The sequence below is a fragment of the Bombus flavifrons genome, chromosome 15 (assembly GCF_040668555.2).
Source record: "Bombus flavifrons isolate JBK064 chromosome 15, iyBomFlav1_principal, whole genome shotgun sequence".
Classification (NCBI taxonomy): Eukaryota; Metazoa; Arthropoda; class Insecta; order Hymenoptera; family Apidae; genus Bombus; species Bombus flavifrons.
Window position 1 is genome coordinate 8,441,827 of NC_138456.1, and position 22,557 is coordinate 8,464,383.

The 22,557-nt window shown below is 32.9% G+C and overlaps 1 protein-coding gene across 5 annotated transcripts in view; it reads right to left on the reverse strand.

Annotated features, from left to right (window-relative positions):
• Positions 1-22,557, reverse strand: part of jeb (low-density lipoprotein receptor domain-containing jelly belly protein) — a 96,554-nt gene that overhangs the window by 26,026 nt on the left and 47,971 nt on the right. The window contains exon 1 of one of the 5 annotated variants that reach the window (XM_069128256.1): positions 177-2,982. The exons of 2 other annotated variants lie outside the window; for them this stretch is intronic. The gene's annotated coding sequence lies outside the window, so the exon portion shown is untranslated. Of the gene's footprint in view, positions 1-172; positions 2,996-22,557 lie in introns of those variants that run through there. 2 more of the 5 variants (XM_069128252.1, XM_069128255.1) reach the window with 2 other exon arrangements.

A 22,557-nucleotide genomic window follows, 5' to 3' on the forward strand; every position in this document is an offset into this window, starting at 1 on the left:
CGCGTGTGAACAGAGAGAGAATACAATATATATATATATATATTATGTGCACGTATATATAGAGAAAAAAGAAAGTTATCGGGCAAAGGTGCAGTTGCGGAACATTACCCAGTGTATTAACAGAATATGATGTGTTTACATATGATTTAACGTGTGTTTCTGTGCGAAATACTTGCTTCTGTGACTGCGTGCTGCGATATCTTCGCCCTTCTGCGCCTCTTTCCCACCGTGGGACCTTTTCTCATGCGATACGATTAACAGATAACCTTCCCTGCCAAGTTCAAATCTTCCGTTTCCCGTCGCACATAACACTCTTCTTCTTCTTCTTCTTCTTCTTCTTCTTCCTCGCAGTTCTCGCACGTAAAATCCTCCAAAGTCTGATCGATGATCGTTGATACCCTTTGAACAACTTTCAACGACCTTCTACTCGTGGAAACTCGTTTTACAGTCGATTACAATACCCGTAAACGTACTCGTGTTTAAACTTGGTTTATTCAGCGGCTAGCTTATTCTTGCCGTGACGGGCTACCGTTTCATCCAGTTTGTTCATCACCGACGGACCGGATCACGCGAACACAAAATGGTGCGAACACCAGTCCACTAACATGTTGCTGGCTGTCGTTCGCTGATACTCGTCATCCACGACGATGACGTCGAGAACGTCCGGTTAAAAACGCGTCGATCGACGTAACCACGGGGACCAACCTGTTTCCTCCTTCTTTCTAATCTTGTTATATCCCGCTGCCTCGTACTATTCGTTGCTCGTTCCAACCTCTTCAAAAATGAATTCACTTTCTTCTACTATTCTTCTCTGCTCAGCTGTTACGTTCTCTTGCTACGAGTTTGTGTTGCTCGCATGCTCGCCTTTGCCGCGAGCAGAGTATACGTAACGTACGTATACACGTAGGTTCTGGGAGACGCGAGAATGCCAAAGAAAAGTTGTTCGTTCCCTGTTTGTTGAATGGTCACCGATTCCTTTTCCTTTCTCAGTACGTCGTACGGTATTTAGACGCGGGCCGGGCAGGAAGTCGCGAAAAAACAGCGGCTGCGGAGTCGGTGAAAGGAGGTTGCGGCCGTGGATGTTGCTTTGTTGGCCGAAAGTCGAGGGATGGAGGATCGAAGGGTTGGGACGGTGGGTTAGTTTAGCGAGTGAGCTGGCTGGCGCCCTCACCAGAACTAACTCCCACGCTGCGCGGCAAGAGTCACCGGGTTTAATACACCGCGCATCTCCCTACCACCCCATCGAGACACCTGCCGTTCTCTTCCCTTTTCACCCCCGGACTCTAACGCTGCTAACCCGGCCCCGGCCACCCCGTGCATCGTTCACGCTTCCGTTCCGCAACGAGTCGCACACACCGGCCAACACTTGTGCCTTTTCCTCCCTCTTTCTCTCTCTCTCTCTCTCTCTCTTCCCCCCTCTCTCTCTTTTATTTTCCTTTGTTTTGCGTTTCTTTTTTTTCTGTTCGTTTTAACGTGCTTTTCGAATCCAACTCGCGCGTGATTCTGTGGGTCTTGGATATGTCTGGGTCTTGAAAGAGAGGTCTTTTATGGAGAGAGGTTTTATAGCAGGCGAGTGGCGGGCGGCAGACTGCTGCCTCCATGTAGTCACCGTTTCGCCAACTTAACAGCTGTTGCGGGTAAATGTGGGCAACTTGCAAAAGAAATTGAATCAGACGGTTGTCGAGTGATGGTTGGTCTCGAGGATTTTTTGGTTGTGGTAGGTTGGTTTATGAGACGAAGATGATCTCATTGGATTCATAAAATATTTTATGAAAGAAGTTAATAAGCAAGATCGTAGGACAATTACTTGGGATTATCGGCTATTTAGTTTGGCAAATGCATATTTATTCGATTAATTTCATCTGTTTATGAAAGAAAATGTTGTTTTGGTTCTTTGATTATTAAGGTTTTGGGATGTTGTGCTGTTAGATAGACACTTGGGATGATTTATTACGATGATATTTGTTAATTGAGTATCCAAACCTGTTTGTCTATTTGATTCGGTAAAAATTGTTTAATTGTTCCTACTGTTTTCAAATAAGTACCTTGCACTTAACGATAATTTGTTAAATCATTAAATCGAATAACTATTACATATTTAAACAGCCTTGTAAAATACCCTGTTGAATTACTATAGATAAAGGTATAATTGTGTAAATGTGTAAATGTGTAAATGTAAATTAGGTAAATGTGTGAAGTAGCTTAGAATGTAGATAAAATAGAATATATAGATAAGATACAAGTTCTAAAGAAAGATAAGGATCCACAAAACGGATTATTATTAATAGTTTTGTTTGTATATGCATAGAATAAATGGCTTTGGTGTTTGGGAAGAAGTTTAAAGATATTGATCTGCGGGTGTTTAAACTGCACTAGCTAGTCAACCCACGTGAAACGGAGGTACTCGATGTGTTATTACAAATTCTATCTAATAAATATCTCAGCCAGAGTTTGATAGCCAGCGATATTTCAACGATGAATATTCTGACAGCATAAAAGCGATATATATATATATCCAAATCGTTGACACTTTCATTCAACATCGAATCGTATATACTAGTGGAAACGGATTTTACAAGTGAAATATGCGTGACACGACAAGTGTGAACGCAGACAAGCAAGATTCGAATACACGTGGCTACCATGATTGATGAGCATCCATTCAATGTTGCACTCGCTTTACAAAGTTCAACAAACTGTTATTTACTCTGCTTTCGCGGAAAGCTCGTAAGGAAGTCAGCAAATACGATCGTCGGGGTTGGTTGATAGACATCTCGGGAGGATTTAATGGCACGAAACAATAGCTGGTTAGATTAATGCATCATTTTAATAGCCCCAACGAGTCAGACGATAATTGTCGAAACACATCGCTTTAACGTGTTGTGAAACATTCTGCTGGTTTGGTTTCTAGTTAGGAATCGAGTATTTTATACTTTTCTTTTATACTACCAGTACAAATATGAAGATAAAATATCTTTCTTTGAAATTGATTTATTTGAAATATCGTTTGATGAAAATTTATTGAATTGTTTATTTTCACTGCTTGTGGAGGTGCTTTGATCTAAAGAAACCTAGATGTAGAAAAATATATAAAAATATATTTCACTTGTATAGTACATATAATTTAATGAAAATCGGCAAAATTGTTTGTATTTTTTGATTTATTATTTAGTCTATTAAATTTCCTAGATTATTTTCATTATTTAATTTAGGAAAATTGTTAAATAAATTTCTGTTATTTGGTATAATAACACAGTGTCGAGCGAAGAATTGTTATTTAGTGAAACTTTATAAATAATTTGCTTGAGAAAAGAGCGCAATCATATTGAACAATAAAATTCACTATACTTGTTACTAATCATTCGTAAAAAATATTTTCGCAGTTTTTCTATATTGCAGATGTTTATATATAAATGTTTCGCAGAAATTCATATTTTCACAGAGCACGAATAAAAATATGTTTTCCCTTTACATTTTTCATGTTTACACTTACGATAAATGCATAATTATCCGCAGCTGACTTATACTCTCATATTTACTTGCTTCCTGTAATTCAAAACCAACTTCCATTGAATTTGCTAAGTTGTTCGCTAGCCATGAAACTTCATAGTTTCTTGTGTTCTTGAGGGATACCTTTACGATCAAGTGTCAACATGTTACGAAGTACTCATAAAATCCAATAATTAGAACAGTTCGACTAAGTTTCTATACCACCGTGCCATAGAAGAAAACTTCCTTATTTTGATAATACAGTTACCACGCTCGTCATATTTGATAATAGTTAAATTTGCAAGGTTCCACGCTTCACTCATGTAGCATAGTTATGTTACGGGTGAAACGTGAAATTTAGATAAATCTGATTTTAACCTGCCAAAATATAAACAGTCAGACATTTTCAGACAATATTTAGTCGAGACATAAGATAATATTATTTCGGACAATATTTACAAGATAATATTATTTTAGATAATATTTACAAAGCCGTATTACTTCAGACAATATAACACGAGAATAACATTAATATCGTTTAAATATCAGATTATGTTTAGACAAAATGTGTAGATAAAAGAATCGTATCTTGAAGCTACTATTATGCCTTTTTCGAAAAGTTTCTACCATCAAAAAAAAAAAAAAAAAAAAAAAAGAAAAGGGCAGCTGGTAGGCTAACAAAATTTCGTTTTTGAAAGGAATAATTTTCATTTTTTCAATCTACTGTTTCTTCGTGAATATTCGTATTTCCGTTTTTCTCTTATAGAAGTGGCTTCTTAAAACACAGATATTGTGTTTTGCACCGTAAGAAAGAAGGAAGGAGAAGATCGGACGCTACTTTATGGAATATAAAGAAATCGAAATATCCTCTGCTCTGCTTATTTATACTTTGAACATGGCTTTATGGCTTAAAGGTTACGCCAAGGCGTTCATTCTAAAGCGATCGCTTAGGTGGATTTTCTTGGTTTTCATGCTTTAGCGTTACGACGGTCCTTCACTTTCATATTCACGCGAACACCGTTTCTATTCTTATTGTTCTCCACGAAGGATGTTTCGTTGCCTTCAATATATTTTTCCTATCAAAGTTGGCGATAACGAAACTTCTATCCATTTGTTTCCCGTCATATACAAGAGAACAATGTTATTATTCTGTCTGGTTACCCGGTGAATAACGAATAAGTTTTTTATAATGAAACACAAAGAAAAGGAAGGTGTAAAGGAAAGATCGAAAAATTGGTAGAATTAAATGCAAAACGATTGTTAAATTGCTAATGCTTATACAGATTCACAAAATAGCGGAATATAAATAGAAGTCTGTTTCATACCTTCAGTTCGCAATGTACAAATTTGTCTTCCTTTTAAAATAATTAAATTTGTTTACAATGAAATGAATATGATGAAAATGGATGTGATCCTTTATAAATAATATAAATTTTATATCTTTTACATTACGTGTATGATATATACTTTTTTAATATATGTTTTAATATAAGCTTGGATTTATAAATGTCAATGGCTAAAATAATGAAACTGTCAAATGTCAGATGGATTGACTATGCTAAGCGGTTAAATTTCATAATCTTACTTTGCTTAAGATATTTTGCATATTTTTGCACATTATTTGTGCTTCGCAATTATTAATTAAGAACTCAAAATATGAGAGTTACTCTTCTGATATCCTTTTTCGATATCATTCTTTTTATATTGTATAAGTAAGGAGTAGAAAACAATATGCTAGATATTATTTTGGTCAAGACATCTATTTTCTTTTAAAAGCAACGATTTTCAATCATAGAAAATTTTTAATTGTATTTATTACAGCAAGCAATAATTTCTATGTTGTATAATTCGTTAATAAATAAAAGCGATCCAACCGATCTTTCTGTATTATAATAAATTTATATTATATTGTAATAAATATATTTATATTATATTATAATAAATTTTCTCTGTATGTATATTACATTTTCTCAAACATCGGAAGAGAAATATATGTTTATGATGAATAATTATAAATACACTGCTCTTAATTCATCATTTTTACAAATATTTACTGTAGATTGTGAATTGTTATTTTGTATTGATATAAGATTCTGATCAATTAAATTCTCTCGCTGACAATCTGGACCAATTATCATGTTTTGTATGAAACCAGCAGATATTCGAATATGTGACGTGTTATTGAATATTCCGTTAAGCTTCGGGAAACATCATTTAAATAAAATCATTCAATATACAATCAGCACACATAAAGTGTTCAAATGTAATTTTTCAATTATTTTAATGCTTCAATTAATCTTCCATCGACATATAAAGCTCGAAAAAAGTTTGGCCTTCAACACATATCGACAATTCTATCAATTTCAATGTATTTTGTTATTTCTCTCCACTGTTCATTTAATGAAAACTACACAATTAACGTAATATTTAATCCAATTTTTTGTCGAAACGTGAAATACCTATATAATTTTTGAATTAATTTTCCATTGATGAAATTTGAATGGAAATTTTTTCGATAAATTTTCTCGACGAAATTTTAACTTTCGACATAAATCAACAATTCTGCCAATCTCAATTTGTTCCACTATTCTAGTCCATCGATTATCGAATGAATTCGATAAGATAAATAAATCGAGACAAAATCTTTGAAACAACACATAATAAATATGATGTAACATTTAATTTAATTCCTGCCACAGAACAGCAAATACGCGCTCTCGATTAATTTTCTATGTATTATAAAATTTCCATGTGTGTGTAAATGTCAATTTCCCTGGAAAAATATTTCGATTTTACACGCAATTCTACGAACCTCGATGTTTTTTGTTTAATTCTACTCTATCGATCACCGAATGTAGATCGACACAGAAAGTTCGAAATATACGATCAACACAATATTTAATGCAATCGTTTCCACGGAATACGACACGTAACTTTTCTATTTATTTTCTATTTCAAAATCTTCTCTGGTAAAATTACGATGAAAATTCTATCAATAATTTTTCCCCAAAAAGTTTTCGATTTCCGACACAATTTTACCAATCTCAACTTATATCTCCTTATCCTTCTTCATCGATCACTCGAACGAAGAACGGATCGATCCCGAAGACTTCGAAGAGTTCCACGGCTTGGTTCATGCATAATACAATCGCATTTTTCCTGATAGATTTTGTTCGAACATATGCCTGATTGAATGCAAACCTTGCTGGAAAATTGTTACGTAAGCGTTTCGTTACAAACTCTACGACGTTTCAAAATTCAATCCGTTTATTTATCAAAGAATCTGTGCACCATGACACGCTACGTGCATATTTTATATAAATATGGTGGCACGCCTGTATATTACTGCCCTGTAAGTATAATACGATGCGATGAAAGAATTACGATCAGTACTCAGAATACGCCATAAACGCTTTTGTATATAACGCGTTAGATAAATTTAACATGTCGACTTTTTCTATAGAAAAATACTTTTACACGTGTGGTTCGTATTATCAGACGTATTTCGCGCGTAGTACGAGGGTGCATTGTATCGGAACTCTTTGAAACGATTCCAATCGTACGAAATATAACATACTTATGGTTCTTCGAGTTCCGTATTTCCTGCGTAGTACGGGAATACACTGTATGTATTGGGATTCTTTCAAGTGTAACTCATGTTTCAATCGTGGTTTTATTAATACGAAAAATTGTTCGGGTCTGGTCTGATAAAGTGAAACGTCGGAACAAAGGCACAACGTATTAATAAAACCACGATCGAAACTCGAAGACACACAAACGTGTCATCTATTCGCCGTGAAAGTTTAGATACTGAAACGTGAAATATAGTTCAAATAAAACTATTTCGTTTCTTTTTGACCTTTGATCTTATCTTATGCAACTATATGTAATCGATGAAAAAAATACTTGCTGTTAATTAAAATAAATAAAAGAGCAAATTTATCCTGCGAGGACTCTGGAAATCAACTCATGATCCAAACTTTGAGGATCTATATATAGTAACATCCAAAATTTTCTTCAAATCCGACGAAAACCTAAATACCCGAAGTTTACACATCGAAAAGGGAACACGTAACGTTAACGGCGATCATAATTTTTTCCGCAAAGGATACAAGGCCCGTGTACCTCGTTCGGTATCGATTTCGAGCTCGCAGCCTGGCTTCCAAAGTAGCTTCCATAACCATAAAAATGATATCCAGGGGGGAAAAAGTAGCTGAAAGAAAAAAAGACCCATCGACAATGTCATTATCGTGGTTTTATGGCGTGGTAGACGCCTTCCGTCCGCGGGCGACTAAAAACAAATTTCCAGATTAACAGGATGGTTCGGGTGATCGTCATTGATCGCGTCATCACGGCCTTGTGGGCGTTTTACGGCGTGTCCGCAATGTTCCTAAACGTCGGCCTTGCGCCATGGGTGCGGGAAGCAAAAGAAAGGCTACAACGCCGGATGGTGAACGTTATGCAGCAGAGGGTGGTGGGTATACGATGTTTCGTCGCAGAATGAACGTGCGCAGTAACTTTAATTAACCGCGTACTCTGTGCCTAGTCTAATCAACACGTTAACTGTCAAGGTGGTCGATCATCGTTGACCCGTATTTTACTAAATCTCTTAGAACGAATTGAGTGAACTTTTTTTTTTTGAATACGCAACCCTTGGATTCTCGGAATTACATTTATTACGTTTGCACCGTATTTTTAAACATGGGATATTCAAATTGCGGAATGATTAACAGGCATTCGTAGGTAGTCTGCGAAGTGATTTCACGAAATGCACTTGATTTGAGGAAATATTTGAGATGTACAAAGTGTAGTGCTTTGTAATGCGATGCTTATTAGCTGAAACGATTTTTTACCGAGGTTCTACTATTTTAATTATATCCCCCAAAATATGAATTTACGTAAAAATTCGCAAAATTTAATGATTCAAAAATTAAGATAAATTTCATAAATTGGACTATAAAATGTTGAACAATGTAAGTGACTCAGATAGGATTTTTAGTTAGTTTAGACAGATCGTCATTTTTCAATTAGTATGATATTCTATACGATAGAGAGAAACAATTGAAACGTCTGAATGATTGAAAATATCATTAATATCTCAATTGCTGTAGGCTATCGATATTTATATCGCTTTCTCAGAGATTAAAATCATTCGCTGAAGGAGTGGATTGTGATGTGAAATAAACGAGGTTGGTTCCTTTGATAGGTTCTATTTGGACATGGTTTCGGTAATGGCTTCAGTATCGATTTTTAGAGTACAGAATACAGAATTTAAGGTTCCCCTAAATGTAAGATTGAAGGCTGGAGGATCGAAAAATCAATGTTTAAAAATGTAAGGTTTAAGATTTATTGTCTAGAGATGTAAAGCTCGCAATTTTCAATTTGATGTTAGGACATCAAAGTTGAAAATCAAAGGACAAAGGTCCAAAGTTCTAAATCGAAGTTCAAGAACCAAAGGTCAAGTCGCAAATCGAAAATTAAGGCTTAAAGATTAAAGGATTAAAGTCGGAAAACCAAAAGCCTATAATAGAAGAGTGAAAGTCTAACGTTACAAACTATTTCAGCATCAAAATATCGAATGCAAAGAATACATTTTTTATCCTTAAAAATTACAGATAAAAGCTCGTTTTAATCTTTGAATTTAAAACGAATCGACTAGACTCCAAAGTCTAAAAAAATACAAATTTCTTAATTGACAAAATTTTGAACAGTTTTTTATATTTAGACGAATCAAAAGCTTATATTTTTTCTATGCTTAAACGAACAATATACTTGAAGAATCCAAAGTGCAGAAGATTGAGAATACAGAACCCGACTAAGAAATTATTATTCGAATACCTTATGTTCAAGAGAATAATGAAAGAATAACAAATGTAAGCCTAGGAATGCGACATAGTAGAAAAATAAGTGAACATAGTAGAAAATCTTGAAATTTGAATATTTTATGCTTAACCAAAGAATAACTAAGTGTTCAGCTTATAGGATCCGAAGTTCAAATTTTCTGTGCTTAAAATTAGAATGTGAAATTCTCAACTAAGAGTACTTCACATTTTGATCTTCCACGCTTAACCCATATAATTTTAACAATACGTAAGGTTTATAGAATTCAAAATACAAAACTTCACCGATCAAATCACATGAAATTCGTTGAAAATGATAAAACATCAAATAGTCTCTGGCCGAATGAACGATATGAAAATAACGAACATCCAATAAACAGTCATCACTTAATAATACCTTTCATCGAGTCATTTTCCAATTTTCCCCTTTCAGTAGTAACCAAGAACTTGCCACTTACCATTGAAAATCCCTTCTATTAGCGAAATCCGATTACACCGTGAAACACTGTGTAGCTGTTTACTAATCAATCGGCTTCACTAAGCGATCAGCGCTTAATTGCATAATTGATCGATCCTTTGACGAAGATAATCGATCGACGAAGAAGCGATACAAGGCTTAAACGGGCGATCGTCGTTAATACTATTCGTAGAATTAAATTGCACAAAAGGCTCGACTGATTTATCCCGTTATTGTCTTTCGGCTTTGACGTTATTTCCTTGGCTGAAACCGCCTGATTCAGCGTCGCTTTGACAAAAGATTTCTTGTTCAGCCCTGATACAACGGGGCTTTGCGTAATGTGCAGGCACTTGTTGCTCTAAATAAACGAGTTCATCCGTCGGACCATGAAACGAACCACATTATCGTGCCTTTTGGGCATGTAACGCTCGTCTATCGATCCACTTTCTTGCACCGAATTTCCTAATTCGACTTTGTCTCGTCTTTCAATGGAACTGCAACGGAACTTGTATAATCAGAAACCTTTTGCATAATAGTTTACTGAATAGCTATTAATTAGACTGTTTTCATGTTTATGTGTCCGCATAATTTATAGAAACACTTAATTCTATGGAACCAACTAAAGAAACGAACTTTAATTAAAATTTGCTTCATCCTCTAAATACTATAACGAGGATTTTACCTTGGTTATTTTCTACAGTTTTATATATCGTATACAAACACAAATTATCATAAAATTCATCGAAATTTGTCGATGGCAAATCTTCTACCATATGAAATAGCAATTTATTCATGCAGTGGATAATGATCCGTGTTTAATCGACGATAAACTGCGACTAACTGCAGTGAATCATAAAAATGATTACAAAATTCCTTGTTTGTCGATATACCTTGTATTATTTGAAATAATAATTTATTCATTTAGCGAATAGTGGTTTATATTTACTCAACGTATAATTGTTTTTGATCAACACTATAGATGTTCATAAAGTACCAGATTATTGGACGATGAAATACGTTGGCCGCGTAACACGCTAGTCAATTATAATACATTTTATTAATTATTAACCGTACGGAAAGCTCAATCGCGACTACTAATTTCCTGGTCTCGTTATGAATTTAATCGAGATTGATGGGGACGTCGGTTCCATTGACGCTGGCTGTAATGAATTATCGCTGCCGTGTGAATATTAACGACTAGTAGCTTCAGAACTTTGCATAACAAATGTATAACGTTTAAACGTATGCAAAGCACAATGTCCAACCTTGCTAAATTTATATTTTACTCGTTTTAAACATACTTGCATCTGATTAATATACGAGCTGTTCTTTTTTTCCTGAACTTTTAAAATTAACAGTTTCAATTTATCTTCAGTTGCTTCTCTGTCCTTTCTCGACATTAATATAAGCGAGCTTTACTGTCCTGAAACACTGGCTTCCTACTAAATGTCTGAACAAGATTACGGATTATGCAAATCTTCATATCTTTGTGAATTTAAGTAGGTTGTTTCATTCTCTAAATATTACAACGAAATATTATATTTTCGATATTTCTCGCATTTCTGTGTTTTTACATTTCGCATAAAGATTAGATATTACTTTCTTATCATTGTATTATTATAGATATTACTTAAAATTTTGCAAAGAATTAAGAATAAATAGAAGAAAAGACGATTAAAAAGCCCAACGAAATCTCGTTGAAAAATATCTTTTCTATTAATCTATTCGTTAGATCTTTTTCATTATTTATTGCACTTAATGTTTAACCTAGTTCTGCACCTTGTTACTTAACAGAATCTAACTTAATTAACAGAATTAAATAAAAAAAATTTGATTCCCTTTCAATCTCATGTAATAAAATATGTTTATCGATCACCAAAAATATTACCAACTTCTCCAACAATCCAATATTATAGCAAACCCGTTATTTTATTTTTTCACATGTTTAAAGTTCTCACAATTACACAATTATCTATAGTTTGATGGTAATCAACGAATTAAATAATATCTACCTTGATAATTTTGCAGCCACCGTGAACTTTACCCAGTTTTAAGCTCTCGTAAGTTTGTATTTTAAACATCATTCCAACTTCTTCATCGTGTACATAAAACTAACCCAATCTCTGTCTCTTCTGCATACATGCAAACAAACGGAAAAAGAGACTAATCTAAAACTTGCAAGATTAACGCTATTTCAGCGTGTCCAATTTAAGATACTAAATATTTCCTGAGATTTTCGAGACGCTAAAGAATTCCATTCAACACTGTCAAAATATTCAGCAACCTGGAACTCTTGAACGTCGGCGGCAAATTCAATTCAAGAACAGCCAAGGTTTCCAAGGGACGTTCCAAGTTTTCCAAACCCAACCTTAAAGATCTTCGAGAGTGTGATGTAATATCGGCATGTTAGAAGAAATTCCAAACTAGAAGTGTATAATCATATACAAAGTACAGATATACCAGGTATGTAAATATGAAACCGGAATTTTTGTATAGAAAATACACGTTTATTGTATGAAAATGATTAAAAATATTCTATTCGAAGTATTGCCAATCGCTAGCTATACATTTTTCCCACATGTCTGGCAATTGGTGGATGCCACGCCAAAAAAACTGTCGCTCTTTTGAGGCAAACCAGTCATCGAGCCATTTTCGTACATTTTCGTAAGAAGCGAAGTGCTGGTCGGAAAGTGCGTGTCCCATCGATGCAAATAAATAGTAATCGGACGGAGCCAAGTCTGGTGAGTAAGCCGCGTGCGAAAGTATTTCCCAACTGAACGCTTCGATCGTTTCCTTGACCGGTTTTGCTGTATGCGATGGTGCATTATCACGAAGTAAAATTACTTTGTGTTGCCTTTTTTGATATTCTGGTCGTTCTTCACGCAAAGCTTGATTCAAATCGATCGTTTGTTGTCGGTAGCGCTCAGTATTAACGGTTTCGCCAGGTTTTAACAGCTCGGTGGTCTTTTTCGGTGGTCTTCCACGTTCTTCGTTCCTCGCGTCAAAATTGCCACTTCTGAATTTTTTAAACCACTCAAAGCACTGTGACTTACCAAGAGCATGCTCACCGTAAGTTTCGACAAGCATTCGATGCGATTCTGCAGCAGTTTTCTTCAAATGGTAACAGAAAATCAATGCTGTCCGCAAATCGTAGTTTCCAGACACAAAATTTGACATGTTCAACGCTATTACAAACTATACTGTTGTATGAAACTTGTATTGTTCCGAGTCGAAAATGTTTGTGAGATGTCAACAAAGACTTTTGGCATCAATGACGCAGTTCAGTGATAACTACATTATCAGCTAGGACCATCTATAGGCAAATTCCGGTTTCATATTTGCATACCTGGTACACTGTCCACAAGTGTTTCAGTTGATTCTTTATGTCGTGTAATTGGGATGAAACAGTCTGTACGTTTGAACTGAAACAAGAAATGTACAGTGCACAGTTACAGAAAGCACGTATTTGCACTTACCATTATTTCCCAATGAAATAATTTCTCTACAGACGTCCTATATTTTATTTTTATAGTAAATAAATCTCTATAATCGTATAAAGATGCTACTAAATGTATACCAACATATGTTACGTAAATAATGTAGTAACACGATGAATATTTTGTTTAAAAAGATTGAGATATATTGACCAGAAATTGCAGACGTTACAATACTCTTCTTTTGTCTTCTTGGATTGGAAAAGGACAAGTACCTTGTCATCCTTTAATCCAGCAAAAGTATAAAGAGACGTGTGCACTTAGCAACTTTGAAAAGTTATTTTTCTCGAATAAAAGCATTCCTGGAATAAAAGCCAGGTATCTTTCCTCGTCATCAATTTTCCTCCACTTTCAATTGCTCTTTTATTCACACTAATCGATAATAATTATTATTTTTATTTATATCTACAAAGTGTGTATGGTTGTCAGAGGTAAGAACGTCTAAACATTTATGGATGATATTGTATGTTTAATTAGACGGTATATTTGCAGAAAATTAAGGGCTGAACGTTTGACAGCTGGAAAGGGGCATGGAGCGTGGTTACACGGGGTGAAAAAGACAGTCAGTAGGTGTTGGTGTGAAAAGGCACCCTTTAACAAGTGGTATCATTGCGCATGTCTACTTCCACGTGACCCTGACGTCAGATTGCACAATTCCACGCGAACAGTACGAGACATATTCAATAACTTGATGTGCTTGCATTCGTCGTTTAACAAGTGCTATTTAGACTGTCGCTTCCGACGGTAAACATTGGTTTCAGACACGAAATCGAAAGTACGTGTATGCAATATGTTCCGATAATTTCGTTATTTATTCGCGAGCTCGCCTACATAGTTTGATAATAAATAGGAGAAATAATTTAGTAAATTGGTTCTACAAGCTGGCCTGATTTATAGTTTGGTTTTGCAGAGAATTAATTTTGATTATTTTGTTGATATAATGTGAGGCATATGCATAACATATGTCGGGATATAATACTCTAGTAATAATTAAAATTATCATTATTATTAAATTATTACTATCAAATTATTATACGTACAGATGGTAATCCGTGAATTTTTGAATAGTTTATTATATATAATAATCAGAATATTATTACATTGGAATTATTATATACCTACATATGTATATGATGTCATAGATTTTCCTATAAATTTTGCTATAGTGTTCTATGACTAAAAGTAAGATGAAAGTATCATATAAATTCTTTTGGCGAATAAATATAGTAGTGTGTTGAGATTTTCAGATTATGTCGATAATAGTAGATAATACTTTGAAAATACGAGAATGCATAGATGCAATGTAATATCAACGAATTATTGAATTTATTCGACAAACAAATTTGTTATTTAATATACCTACTTAACTCGCTATACATAATTTAATAAATTAATATGAAACACGAAACCTCATTTAGTTACTCTTGCTTTGTATTGTATTATCATTCACACATATGGAAATTTATTTCCATTCCTATCACATGCCACATTTTTATTAATGACATTTGGACTGTTTCAATAAATCACTTATGGTTGACAGAAATAGACACTTAGATAGATAAAATATTAAATTGAATTAAATGAAATTATATAAGTAGATACATCATCAAATAAATGTTCTCGTTTAATATAGATTCTTAAAATTAAATATTAATTTAATATCAGAAATCAAAAGAAACATTTTCGTAAAAATTATAGATTATTTTACTTTTACATTTTATAAACAATACTTAAAAAACATAAAGGTATTTACGTACTTTTATAACTTAAGTATTTGCCAAAAATTTCCCATTTCTGCTCGAAAACGAATTCCACGTGTTTCGCTTTGCACTCTGACATAATTTTCTAAAATAAGCGAACGTGGCATATTTAACGAAATTGAAGTAACGAGGTACAAACTGATTACATTGACTATTTTATTGTGGTAATTGCCCATTCATTGTAAATAGAAATAAGTAGTTTCGTCTTAAACAAAGGAATTTTTTTAATAGATCTTATAAAAGTGGTTCGTTATAGCGCTTGCTAAATTAAACCAGGATAATACTGATAAGAAAAAATTAAGGACTTAATGCGAAGGACACGATGTAAAGTTCAAGTACAGCGTTTTAGAAATTTTAAAGAACCCTCGGTGCTTTTTTACACTTTAAGAAACTTCTCAGACAAAAGGGGAAATTTTCTTTTATTCAACATCCTTTTTTATCACATTGATTTCTTCATATGTATAATTGCATTTTCAAGCAATTTAGCTCTATCTTTATACTTCTTAAACTTCCATTATAAAATCTAAGTCCCTGATTAAGAGTCTTTATTAGGTTTGTTTAGCTTCATTTAGGTTAATAATTACATTTTCGAGCAAGTTACCCTGATTTATATGTGCTTTATTAAATTTTTATCGTAAGATTTAAATTTCTCCAATTAATAGTTCCTTATTAGTATACTTTTTATTTGTATTTCCAATAGATCTATTTTTTCATTTACTTTCAATTTTATTTCTATCGTAGTTTGACTACTTGATATTTTTTCTCCATTAAACTCCTGTTTCATCAGTTACCAATAAATAATTTTTTACACAAATCAGTTAATATCTAATTGTATAATTTCTAAAAGTATTTATACTTCAAGTTCTTATAAATATTTATTCTTTACAATAAATATTTGCTACAAAATATTTATTACAACTATTACGAATATTTATTCTTTATAATTATTTATTCGTATGCCGCATTTAACAATCGCTTCTATAAAGTAAAAGTCTAAAGTTTAACAAATTTAGAAATTTTCTACGTTTTAAGAAATTTTCAAAGCATAGACATTCAATAATATTGAATAGCATTTTCTATCAGATTTATTTCTTTACGTTTATAAAATTTCATGGGATTTGGCTCAATTTTTACATTTTTTTAACTTCAACCTTAAAATATACTTATACAATTATCCATTGTCTTTGCTCAATCTTTCAACTATTATAATTTACTAGCTATTTGTCATCATTTTACACATCAGCCATCTTCATTTACTACTTAATTTCCTTTTAATTTTTATCTTCATCGTACTTTCCATGTTTCGTATTTTTGTTTTGTGAGTCTTTCCAGTCTAAATAAATTTAGTTATTTTAATTCGACATTAACATTTATCATTGGCACTGACATTTAATCGCTTTGAACAACTTTCCATCCGTAAAGTGAAAGATTAAATTTCAATCACGAGAACATCAGCAACATTTCGTAGCTCGTAAATTTAAATCAGCCGCGTGTCTGACATATGAGGGGCATATTCTACTGCGTGTGGGAAACGCGTTTATTTTCGTTGGTTCGTGTTACACCATCGTACACGACACGATAGTTTAATCTAGAAAATGCGAAATTAAGACCGTCTCGATGAAATGTATATACGAGCCAGCGTGAAAAACGTTCCTCGCTCTTGTTTCGTCGACACAGAGGAATGTTAATTCATAATTATAATTTGTGCACGCCACGACGTCTCGTCTGGTTTTTCAATGCTTCTTTCTGATAATTACAGACCATTTGGTCGTAGTACGGTTAAAATAAAGAACAGCAGGTATTATTGATTTTCCTGAAACGTCGGGTTTTTCAAAATTAATTAAAATTTAATACCTCGAGATCTCATAAATATCCTCGATTTAATTAAAACGTGTGAAGTAAAACATGTCGCGATCCGGATTGAAAGGTGAATGCTTAGTTGATTATTGAAACAATCGCGTGAAATTAATGTGAAAATGAAAGAGGAAGCACCAAATTTATTGTTATTTCTAAAGTTGCTTAATAATTAATAATATAGTATTGATAATAATATTAATAATGAAGCTAATTAATTCATACGGATTTATTATTTGGTATTGAACATTAGCTTTTAAAATTCAATTTGTAAGTTTGCTTTATCTGGTACGATCATATAAAAGCTCAGGATGTTTCCAAACAGTCCGAGAAAATTAAGTATTCGATATACGAATGGAAACAATATCTACAAATAAGCGAATAAGCAAATAAAATTCTAATAGTTATATCTTCGATAAAAAGCAATGTAAAATGAATCGAATGAAAAAAGAAAAAGCTCATGTTTTTAAATAGCCCAAGAGAATTGAGGATTTATCAAAAAAATAAATATACGAAGAAAATTCTAAACATTATGTTTTAGACAGAAACCAAAGTATAATAAAACGAATCAAATGAAAAAGGAAGTCATGTTTCTGAACGGCCGAAAAAAAGAACAAATCCAAAAATTCAGTCGAATAGAAACAAAATCCAGGTATAAGCGGAGTTTATTGAAACGAGTTTCAAAAATTATATTTTCGATAGAGAGCAAAGTAAAACGATGGACCAAAAGAAAAAGAAAGGAAGGCAGGGTAGAAGGAAGAAAGCCGACAGGCCGATTCGGGGACGTGCACACGAGACCAGGCTACAGAGCACGGCCGCGTCTGCGATCGATTCAGCTTCCAGAATATTTCGTTGAGAGAAGCGGCGTCACGACCATAATCCACGAAAGCGTCATTATGCACGGAAACCACACAGAGCCAGGACGCGACGCCCAGCCGTCGGTCGCTCCCTTGTGCAACAGATTACACCCTGCAATGCCAGAAATCAAAGGTGCTTGCTAAACCATGCCCTCGAATCATCCTAACAACGTCTGAATACCACCAGGAAAATACGTCGAGGGTAAAGGACTAACTTGAAACACTGTAGATCTCCGACCATCGAGGGACTAAATCCAAGCTTACGTTTTGTACTTCTTTTTCAGTATTACGTAACCGATATATCAACCACGGTAGTTCTCGTATACTTTGAAAGATTACTTTCGCTTGAATGAAACATACTACTGCGTAATGGTGTATGTATATATTGTGAATATTATATAATATTCATAATATATAATATTCATGATATTATATATAATATATTCATAATATTACATATAATATATTATACGAATATTATATATAATATTTTGAATATTATATTACATATAATATTATGAATATATTATATATAATATATTATACGAATAATATATATAATAACAAACATTTCAATTATCAGTTGAAATAATTTCATATTGAATATTATTGAGGAAACTATTCCTTCTAAACATTTTCCTTTTCTCCCATTTTATGATATAGTGAAATATGATGCCTCTTTTCCATTGGATGCCTTAATATTTAAAGATTTTAATAACTCTCTAATAATTATTTATGTTTAATTTATGTTTAAGACAGAGATTTGTTTCACTTCTGAAATATTATAACGAATACTATAGTTTAAATATTTCATGTTTTCGTGTATCTATGTACCTCTGAATTTCATGCATAAATATATATTCGTAGCTTAATAGTCATATATTTATTTTTTAATATATAAAGCAATAATAAAACAGTGGCTGTAATTGCTTTGGCATAAAGCATACTAGTTTTGCGGTGAAAACTTGCAGTATTTTATTTTAATAGAAATGGTCTTCCTGTAGATTGTACACAGACTTTTGTAGCTAACTATAAAAGCCGCGAAAAGAACAACTTCTACGGTGAAAAGGAATGTAAATTTTATGTCAAATACAGAGTTAAATACTGTAAATGTTAGAATAATTTATTTTAACTTCCAAAACAATTGCAAGACGAAGCTAAAGTTATTAATGTTAATTTTAAACTGAAAATCTATATTACTGACATTTATGTCGATTGCCATTTCAACTAGCCGATTTCGTTTTGTAAAATTATGTTGTATTTATAGTACCGCTTACTTTTTAGCAGTACATCTACTAAAACGTGCTTCTACTACATCTACTTTTACATTTTCTATAAAAATATTATACACGCATTTTTGAAAACCTAAATAATCATTTGTATACATTATACATAAAAGCATTTATTTTTTCTCCACGTTATATATTTTTTTTTATATATCGTTGATTTCAATTTCTTCGGTAGAATTTTAGTATTTTAATGGTCGTTCACTGTGGTGTCAAGTGTATATTGTTACCATTTGGAAATATACCCACAAGCATCTAACAGTTACTGCATTGATGTGATGCAATGTATTTATACTATCAAAGTATAAAGCCTCGACGTGAACGAATAAATAAGTCGCCTATCTACGAAGAAAAGCTGTTTTGTATTTTTCTATCTTACTATACATAGACATACATCAAAACCAGAATATCTTAATATTATTCATACCTATTGTCTTTTCTTTCGTATTTAAAACTACCAATATGCTGAAATATTTTAGAAACTGTGTCATGCAACCAATCTAAGCTAACGTATTTTATTGTATAATATTTGTAGGATAATTAATTTGTGATTTATTTATATGGTCTACGTGTGTTATATATATATCTGGTAACTAATTCTTTGAAATATAAAAATTCAAGAAAAATAAGATGAATTTTCTTAATTAATTTCCTATAATTTTCTAGTACATAAATCATCATCAATCAAACGTTTTATTAGATTTGAAAAGATTACGTATTCGAGTTCACGACTTAAGAATAAACGAGAAATAAACGTCTCGAACGAAGAGGGAAAGGTCTGATTTAAAGCATCGAAAGCTGCTCGCTCGAACAACCAACCAGGGCGTGGCTCAATAGTTTCAGAGGCTTTCTAACATGGTTCGACTTAATACTACGATTCTACTTTATTTGATTGTTGCACACGGAAAGATTAATTTTATGCGCGTATAAAATCATTCAGAATTTACTGACTAAAGCTGAATATAGTGTTATTAATAGGAACAGCATACGCAACAAATCATATTGCAATTAAAAATATATTAAATTACGAAGCAATATTCGATCCGAACCATTTTCTTACGTTATACCATTAATATAACGCGGTAAAAGTTAATGTGAAAAATTGAGCTTGAGAAAAAAATGCTCTGCATTAAAAATAAGCCAATATAATTAACTAAAGATGATTAGTGTAATAGCTATAATTATAAAATACGATTATGATGATATCCTACATGTAATAATTGTATTAATCTTCCGCCTACGCCTGTCTACCTCTTTTCCTTGCTCTTTTATTCCTTTCTTTGTTATCTTGCTTCCTTCTTTCACTTTTTCCCTTCCTGCACTTTCTACACCCCTCTTTCTTCTTCCCTTCTTTTATCCCTGCTTTACGTTCCATGCTTGGCCTATCATCCCTTTTATCTTTTTCTTCTTCACTTCTTCCCCTTCCTTACATTTCTTTCCTTCCCGCTCTCTTGCTTCTTCGACTTTCCTTCCTCTTTCCTCTTTTTCTTCCCATTCTACCTTCTTTCTCTCTATTCTGTTTTTCTCTTTACCTCCCTTGTATATTTTTCATCCCTCTCTTATCCCTCCTCGAGATATAGAAATTTCTTTAATTGCAGTCGTATACATATGCAGTCAGATTAATATTCGGACGCAGCATTATTTCTGAACTTCTTGCTTTGTATAAAACAGAATAATTTAAATATCGTATTGTTGTTTTACGAGAATATGAACGATTTATTGTACAGCTTGGAAATACGTAAATAATTTTTCCCTGTACCCAAAGTGGACTATTAGAATATTTAGAGGATGATCTCTATCTACCATCCACATTCTTAATTTTATTTACAGCAGAGATCAAAAGGAAGCTTAAAGTATAAGCAATATAAAAAGCTCCACAATTTTAGAAAATAATATTATATTAATTATTGTATTATATTAATATATAATATATAATTTTATATAGTAATATATATATTGTATATATTATATGTATAATAATATATTTATATATAATATTATATAATATGTAATATGTATAAATATTAATTATTATATTAATATAATATTCTGGCAAGAACAATTAGATTATGAATAAATATAAAACAGATAACTGTTTTCAATACTATAACAAGTGTATAGTATAATAAAGTTACCATTAGTGTAATGCAGTTATTATACATAACCGATGAATTGACATACTATTATTGATAAATAAAATTGCTGCATTTTAATTCTGTTTCTCCTGCCACTATGTAAACGTATGAATTTACATAGACATCCGATATCCAGCTGTAAAGTTCGTTGGTTCTATCCAACATCATCTACGCTAATATATCCCACTTTGTACAATAACATAGAAAAATACAGTGTTTTCTCAGTCATTCGCTTCACTAATACCTTCACAAACAAATTCTGCCTAAAACTACCATAAACCAGAAACCAAACACAAACTTTTCCGAGAAACTAAATGTTACATGAAAAACACAGGTGGCTACGTGTTAATTGTGAATAGTGATTCGCCGCTAGAAATAGAAACCGTGGTCACGATTTCGTTTCCTGGTGTCGCCGTGGATCACCCTTTGCCGTGTTTCCACGTAAGGGCTAAATTACCGTAGAAATTAGGGGCGATATAGGTGTTTCCAAAGCTGGTATGATAACGAACGGGGCTTTTCTTCGAAGGGACCGTGACTCTGTTACCGTTGGATGTATTTGTGGTTGTAGAACGCCAACTGTTTTGAGGTGGATTCTTTAATGGGGGTGACGGTTGGAGATTAACGAAGTGGCGGCGTTTGTGGGCGAGGCGGCTGCTTTCCAACCAGGATCATGGCGGATACAAATACTATGGTGATCGAGGTTTGTGGGTGTGGTTGTTATATTATAATTGCGCGTTACGACGTGGTCGTTAAGAATGTTGCTATATTAACGTTTGTAGGAGAGATAATTACGAAGATTGTAATAATTATTATTATGGATAGTCATGCTGGATTCTGTATAATAATCACGGATGATTGATGTGTTTGTAATATTTCTCAAATTACTTAAATTTCCTAATTAACGCAGTATCTTAACATTACTATGAAAATTGTCGGCGCTAATGGATCTACATGAAAAGGCAATTTTTGAGATCCATTGAGATTATTATTATTGCTGTTGGTACTAACAATATCTTAGTTGTCTTGTCTTATTTTCTGCTTGATAACTTTCTGTTGCAGTGAAATGAAATTTTTAAGCTTTCTTCCAAGAAAAAGCATTCCTTTATTTCTACGAAAATCGCTATGACTATAAAAAATCGTTTAAGAGAATGACATCTTTGTATTATCCTCCTGAATAATAAAAATTACTGGGTCAATGAATATGCAGTCAGTCGAGAAAGTCCGCCTATCAAATTTGTCACAAAATTATTTATACTCGCGCGTCGATGTAGCTATCACAAATACATTTTTAAAAAGAATTAAGACAATTGAAGCGTTTAACTTACAAAAATCTTGCGAACAAAATTACATGGGAAAGGTGAAAGTACATTACGTTAAGTGAAACT